The sequence below is a fragment of the Scyliorhinus canicula genome, chromosome 5 (assembly GCF_902713615.1).
Source record: "Scyliorhinus canicula chromosome 5, sScyCan1.1, whole genome shotgun sequence".
Classification (NCBI taxonomy): Eukaryota; Metazoa; Chordata; class Chondrichthyes; order Carcharhiniformes; family Scyliorhinidae; genus Scyliorhinus; species Scyliorhinus canicula.
In genome coordinates, this window is record NC_052150.1 from 103,744,856 (window position 1) to 103,751,860 (window position 7,005).

The following is a 7,005-nucleotide window of genomic DNA, read 5'->3' on the forward strand; positions in this document are numbered from 1 at the left end:
TGCCACCAGAGTCTTTAACAAAGTTAGGTTTTTAAGTTACTGCCTGAACTCTTTGTGCAGCAACTGGTACTTCCTTCAACAGAACAACAACACCTACTGAGCTTTTTCTCATATTAATCCTAACTTTCTCCAGGAGTTGTATCTACTTGGTTCGATTTATGTTTTTTGCATCAAAGACCTTCTCCAGTAATTAATTAAATTACTCAACTACCCTTTGTGTGAAATAGTTTTGTTTCAGTTTGTGGGAAGACAGGGTAATGGAATGGGCGAACACAGAGTAGATAAAATTTAATACAGAGAACTGAGAAATTACACATTTTGGTCGGAAGAACAAAGACAGACAATATAAATTAAAGGAGGCAATTCTAAAAGAGTGTGCAGGAATAGAGGTTTGTTGGTATATATGTGCACAGGTCTTTGAGGGAGGCAGGGCAGTTTGAGAATGATGTAAAAAAGGCAGTCGGAAAATGTGAAGTTCTGCACTTTGGTAGGAAGAATAAAGGAGCTGAATATTATTTAAATGGAGAAATAATGCAGAAAGCTAGGGCAACACGGTGGCACAGTGGTGGCAGTGCAGTCCCACGGTGCCGAGGTCCCAGGTTCGATCCCACCGTCTGGGTCCATGTGGAGTTTGCACATTTTCCCCGTGCTTGCGGGGGTTTCGCCCCCACAACCCAAAGATGTGCAGGGTAGGTGGATTGGCCACGCTAAATCGCCCCTTAATTGGAAAAAATGAATTGGGTACACTAAATTTTAAAAAAAGAATGCAGAAATCTGCAGCACAGAGGGATTGGGGTCTTCGTGCATAAATCACAAAACCCGTTATGCAAGTTCAGCAGGTAATTGGGAAGGCAAATGGAATGTTGGCCTTTATTTCAAATGGAATGGAGTATAAAATTAGGAACTCCTGCGAAAGCTCTACAAGGTTAGACCACGCCTGGAACAATTTTGGTCCCTTTTTCTAAGGTGCTGGCATTGGAAGCAGTGCAGTCAAGGTTCACTAGGTTGATCCGAATATGGAGGGATTTTCTTATGAGGGGAGGTTGAGTAGGTTGGGCCTGTACTCATTGATGTTTGGAAGAATGAGAGGTAACCTTATTGAGCATATAGGATTCTCAGTGGGCTTGACAGGGTAGATGCTGAGAGGATGTTTCCTCTTCTCGGAGGGTTTAGGACCAGAGGGCAAAATGAAAGAGTAAGGGATCACCCATTTAGGATAGAGATGAGGAGGAATTTATTCTCTGAGAGGGTAGTGAATCTGTGGAATTCTTTACTCAGAGAGTTATCAAGGCTGGGCCATTAAGTATGTTCAAGGCTGAGATAGACAGATTATTAATCAGTGAGGGAATGAAGGGTTATGGGGATAAGGCGGTAAATTGGAGTTGAAGATTATACTACCAGATCAGTCATGATCTCACTGCAGGGCCGGCTCAAGGCACCGGCAACTCGGGCAGTCGCCCGGGGCGCCATGTGCTGGGGGGCGCCAGAGACTCGGGTCCCGCGCATGCGCAGTTGGGCCGGTGCCAACCAGCGCATGCGCGGTGGCCGCCCTCCCCAAGGCGCCCCCCCCCCCCCCCCGGTCCGCCCCCCCGCTCGGTCCGCTCCCCCCGCTCCCCCCGCCCCCGCCCCCCCCCCCTCGGTCCGCTCCCCCCGCCCCCCCCCCCCCTCGGTCTGCTCCCCCCGCCCCCCCCCCCCTCGGTCCTCCCCGCCCGCCCCCCCCTCGGGTCCGCCCCCCCGCCCCCCCTCGGCCCCGCCCCCCCCGCCCCTCGGCCCCGCCCCTCGCCCCCCCCCCCCCCTCCCAAGGGCGCCGAAGTTCAGCTTGCCCGGGGCGCCAGCAACCCTAGGGCCGGCGCTGTCTCACTGAATAGCAGAGCAGACTTGATGGGCCGAATAGGCTACTTTTGTTCCTACACTTTCTGGTCTTATAGGATACTGGGCTTTCTAAGTAGGGGCATAGGGTGGAATTTCCCGACCTAGGGCAAAATCCTGTGGCAGGGACAGAAAGTTCTTCCTTCTGCGGAGGCTGACAGGAAGGACACCATATCACGGGCAGCATGGTAGCACCGTTGGTAGCATTGTTGCTTCACAGCCCCAGGGTCCCAGGTTTGATTCCCAGCTTGGGTCACTGTCTGTGCAGTCTGCACATTCTCTCCGTGTCTGTGTGGGTTTCCTCCGCGTGCTTCAGTTTCCTCCCACAAGTCCCGAAAGACGTGCTGTTAGGCAATTTGGACATTCTGGATTCTCCCTTTGTGTACTTGAACAGGCGCCAGAATGTGGTGACTAGGGGGTTTTAGCAGTAAGCCTACTTGTGACAATAACAATTATGATTATATCTTCCAGCCCCAGACTCATGTATCTGGAGAGTTTGGTGTCATATTTTTTGGGGGTGGGCTTGATTGCATCTGTCTCAGTGTCATATCTGGGTGTCAAATTTAAAAAGTACCCAATATCACTGACCCACCATTGAAGAAAGATGAAGAATCTCCAGGAACACCCTAAGGCTGTAAGATGGACCTCCTCAATGACACTGAAGCTAGAAGATCCACCTGATGGATGCACCCCCATCACCCTCCCACTGCTGTGGTTTCCAGGGTCCAGTGTCACTGGCGACTTCCATCTTGAACTCTGAAGGAAGCCCCAGGCATTAGGCGAGCAGAGCGACGATGATAAAAGAGTGTGACAGAGAGCAGAGCCAGGGAAGAGTAAAAAGGGCAGAAAGAGCAAGGCAGAGCAGAGCTAGGAGGATAAAAGAGCGTGCGAAAGATCAAAATTGAGAGCGAAGCTATAAGAATAAAAAAAGTGTGTGAAAGAGCAAGAATGAGAGCGGAGCCCAGCGAATAAAGAGCTTGAGAAAGAGTAGGACTGAGATCGGAGATAGAAGAATAAAAAAAGTACGTGAAAGAGCAAGACTGAGAGTGGAGCCAAGAGAATAAAGTGCTTGAGAAAGAGTGGGACTGAGAGCGGAGTTAGAAGAATAAAAAAAGCACGTGAAAGAGCAAGACTGAGAGCAGAGCCAGGCAATAAAAGAGCTTGAGAAAGAGTGGGACTGAGAGCAGAGCAGGGAGGGTAAAAGAGCGAGACTGAGATCGGAGCCAGGAGGACAAAAAGCACGAGAAAGAGCGAGCCTGGGAGCGGAGCAGGGAGGATAAAAGAATGCAAGGAAGAGCGAGACTGAAAGTGGAGTCAGGAGATAAAAGAACATGAGAAAGAACAAGACTGAAAGTGGAGTGCTAGCTTGGAATTTGGGCTCTTGAGGTGAGACCAGGATTTAAATGTGATGTGGGCATGTGGAACCAGCTGATTGAGTGAATACACTCAGGTAAGTATTTCATACCTTTATCACTTATAGATTTTTATGGTTTATATTTTGTAGTTTATCATTTGTAAGGGCTATATTCTGTAGTAATAATTATAATCTTTATTAGTGTCACAAGTAGGCTTACATTAACACTGCAATGAAATTACTGTGAAAGTCCCTCAGTCACCACACTATGGTGCCTGTTCGGGTACACAGTGGGAGAATTCAGAATGTCCAAATTACCTAACAGCACGTCTTTTGGGACTTGTGGGAGAAAACTGGAGCACTCGGAGGAAACCCGCGCAGACACAGGGAGAACATGCAGACTCCACACAGACAGTGACACAAGCCGGGAATCGAACCCCAGGGCCCTGTGAAGCAAAAGTGCTGACCACTAAATGAGGACCAGGGCAGAACAGCCCTAGAGTAAATGATATTATCTGATTTTAAGTATCTTCCAAAATGTTTCATTTAAAGGGGTAAATCATGGCAAGAGAGCGCAAAGCCGTGGTGTGCTCCTCATGTTCTATGTGGAAAGCCACAAACAATTCCAGTGCCCAGGGTTAGCATTTGCAGGAAGTATCTCCAACTGCAGCGTCTGGATGCCCAGGGTTTGAGGCTGGAGCAGCAGCTGGGAACACTGAGGAGCAGACATTATTTTCGATACCACATATAGAGAGGTGGTCACATCGCAGGCTGATACGCCACAGGAAAAGAATGATTGACCACCAAGCAGAGCAAGAGGACTAGGCAGGAAGCGTAGGAAACTCCTACGGCCATTCCTCTGCAAAACAGATGTACTGCTTTGGATAGAGTTGGTTGGGGGGAGGAAATGGCCTCTCAGGGGAAGGCAACAACAGACAATTGTTTTGCACCTCAGCTGGCGCTGCTGCACAGGGGAGTAATAAAAAGTGTAGGAATGCAATAGTCATAGTGGATTCAATTGTAAAGGGAATAGAAAGGCATTTCTGTGGATGCAAACGAGACTCAAAGATGGTACGTTGCCTCCCTGGTGCTCGGGTCAAGGATGCCTCATTGTGGTTGTAGGATATTCTGGAGACGGAGGGTGAACAGCCAGTGCTCATGGTACAAACAACAGAGATTTAAAAAAGGGACGAAATCCTAAAAGCAGAAGTTTGGAAGTTAGGAAGCAGGAGTTAGAAAGTAAGTTGAAACTAGGACTTCAAAGGTAGTGATCACAGAATTACTACTAGTCCATGTGCAAGTCAGAGCAAAAATAGCAGGATATGTCAGATTAACATGTGGCTGAAGAAATGGTGCAAGGGGAAGGGTTTCATTGGGATCAGTTATGGGGTTGGCAGGAACAGTACAAACTGTATAGGTTATATCTGGGCAGGAGCGAGACTGATGTCCAAGGGAGAGTATTTGCTAGCGTGGCTGGGGAGTGTTTAAACTAAAATAGCAGCGGGATGGGAATCTATGCAATGAGTCAGAGGAGGAGGAAACATGGAAAAGTACAAAAGACAGAAAAGGCAATAAGAACAGTGATAGGCAGATAAATAAAGGGCCAGTATCAAACAGGAGCACAGTGACAAATAATGGGAATGGGGCAAGAAATATTAAAAAGACAAGCATTAAAGCTTTGTGCCATAACATCTGGAGCATTTGCACCAAAGTGAATGAATTAATCTCACAAATAGATGTAAACGGGTATGATATAGTCAGAATTACAGAGACATGGCTGCAGGATGACCAGGGATCTGAATTGATCACCCAGGAATATTCAGTATTTAGGAAGGACAGACAAAAATGAAAAGGCGGTGGGTCTGCATTGCTGGTTAAAGAGGAAATTAACCCAATAGTGAGGAAGGTTATTAGCTCTGACTATGTGGAATCTGTATGAGTAGAGCTGAGAAACACCAAGGGGTAAAAAACATTAGTAAGGGTTGTATATAGAACTCCAAACTGCTGTGCTGATATTGGAAATGGCATTAAGCAGGAAAGTAGAGATACATGAGATAAAGGAACATCTGTAATTTGTAAAAAAAAAATACCGTAGAGGAGGAATTCCTGGAGTGCATATGGGTTGGTTTTCTGGACCAATACGTTGAGGAACCAACTAGAGAACAGGCCGTTTTCGACTGGATATTGTGTAATAAGCAATCCTGTTGTGCCAGACCCCTTGGGGACGCGACCATAATATGTCAGAACTCCTCATCAAGGTGGAGAGTGACATAGTTGAATCTGAGACTAGGAATCTCAATAAAGGAAACTGCAATGTTATGATGTGTTCTGGACTGACGTGTTTTCCCACTGGTGATGTGGAAAATAGGGCATTGGGTATGGATGGAAGATTCTGGTTGGGCCCTCAACTGCATCCCATTTGCAGGATGCATATCAGTTTCACGCCGGCCACCAGCAGGTTTCCTATTCTGCCATGGCAGGCAGCAGTGAAAAATCCCATGGAAAATTCACGTTAGTGTAAAACCAATTTTTGGTCCGACTACCAAATGCAGCCCTCCACCCCACCACATCCACCCCCCATTAAACCCACTGGCGGGGGCATGGGAGAATTCTACCCACTGAGTAAAAAGATTGGAATGTTATAGTGAACCATTATATAATACTGGTTCAGCTTTAACTAAAGCACGGGCAGGGTTTTCCACGTGACCCCTCAACATGTTTCTGAGTGGTGGAGGCGGTCCACATCGGATCTTCTTGTCTCACCGTTGTTAATGGGTTTTTCTGTTCCATGCACCCACCGCCGCCGGGGAACTGATGGAAGGAGTTCGGCATCGACGGGACTGGAAGATCCTGTTGGTGGGAACAACCGCAGAATTCCAGCCATTGTGTCCAATTCTGGGCACCACACTTTGGGAAAGTTGTGAAGATTTTATACAGGGTGCAGAAATGATTTACAAGAATGGTTCCAGAATAAAGGACTTTCCACAGTAGATAGTTTGGAGAAACTGGGAGTGTTCCCCATAAAGGGAAGGTCGAGGGAAGGTTTATTAGAAGTGTTCAATATCATGAAGGGTTTGGACAGAGGAGGTAAAGAGAATCTGTTCCTACTGATGGAAGGGGCAAGAAACAAAGGACACAGACTAAAACTGATTGGCAAAAGGACCAAAGGTGACATGAAAAAAAAATTCTTTGCAGCGAGTGGTTTGGATCTGGAATGCATTGCCTGATTGTGATAGGGGCAGATTTAATCAGGATTTTCAAATGAAAACTGGATAATGAAAACAAAGTGAAAAAATTGGCAAGGCTACAGGATAATGACAGAGGAGTGGGACTAGCTGAGTTGCTCATGCAGAGAGCCAGTACAAACAGAGCATGCCAAATGGCCTCCTTCTGCACTGTAACCATTATATGATTCTTCTTTCTGATTCACTTACCTGATTATAGAATTTATGAAGATCATCTTTTCATTTATAATTAAAGTAATTTCTATCAGGTGACCTTGAATGATATTTGAGCTAAGGATGCAAGAAAAATTCTAACTAACGGTGCATGTCGCAGAAGACTTGTCCTATGATGTTCCTTGGTTTTTCTTCCTTCCGATAACCTGGAGGATTTAAAATCTAAATTTGGTATCACTTAATCATAAATTCTTGGTTTGTAGCAGTGCCCTTCTCATGCTTCTATATTTAATAGTGTTACAATTAATATACAATGTACTGTTAGCCTCATTTTCAACTGTATGTGGCCCTGAAAAACATCTACCTGGCTTGAATCTTCTAAGT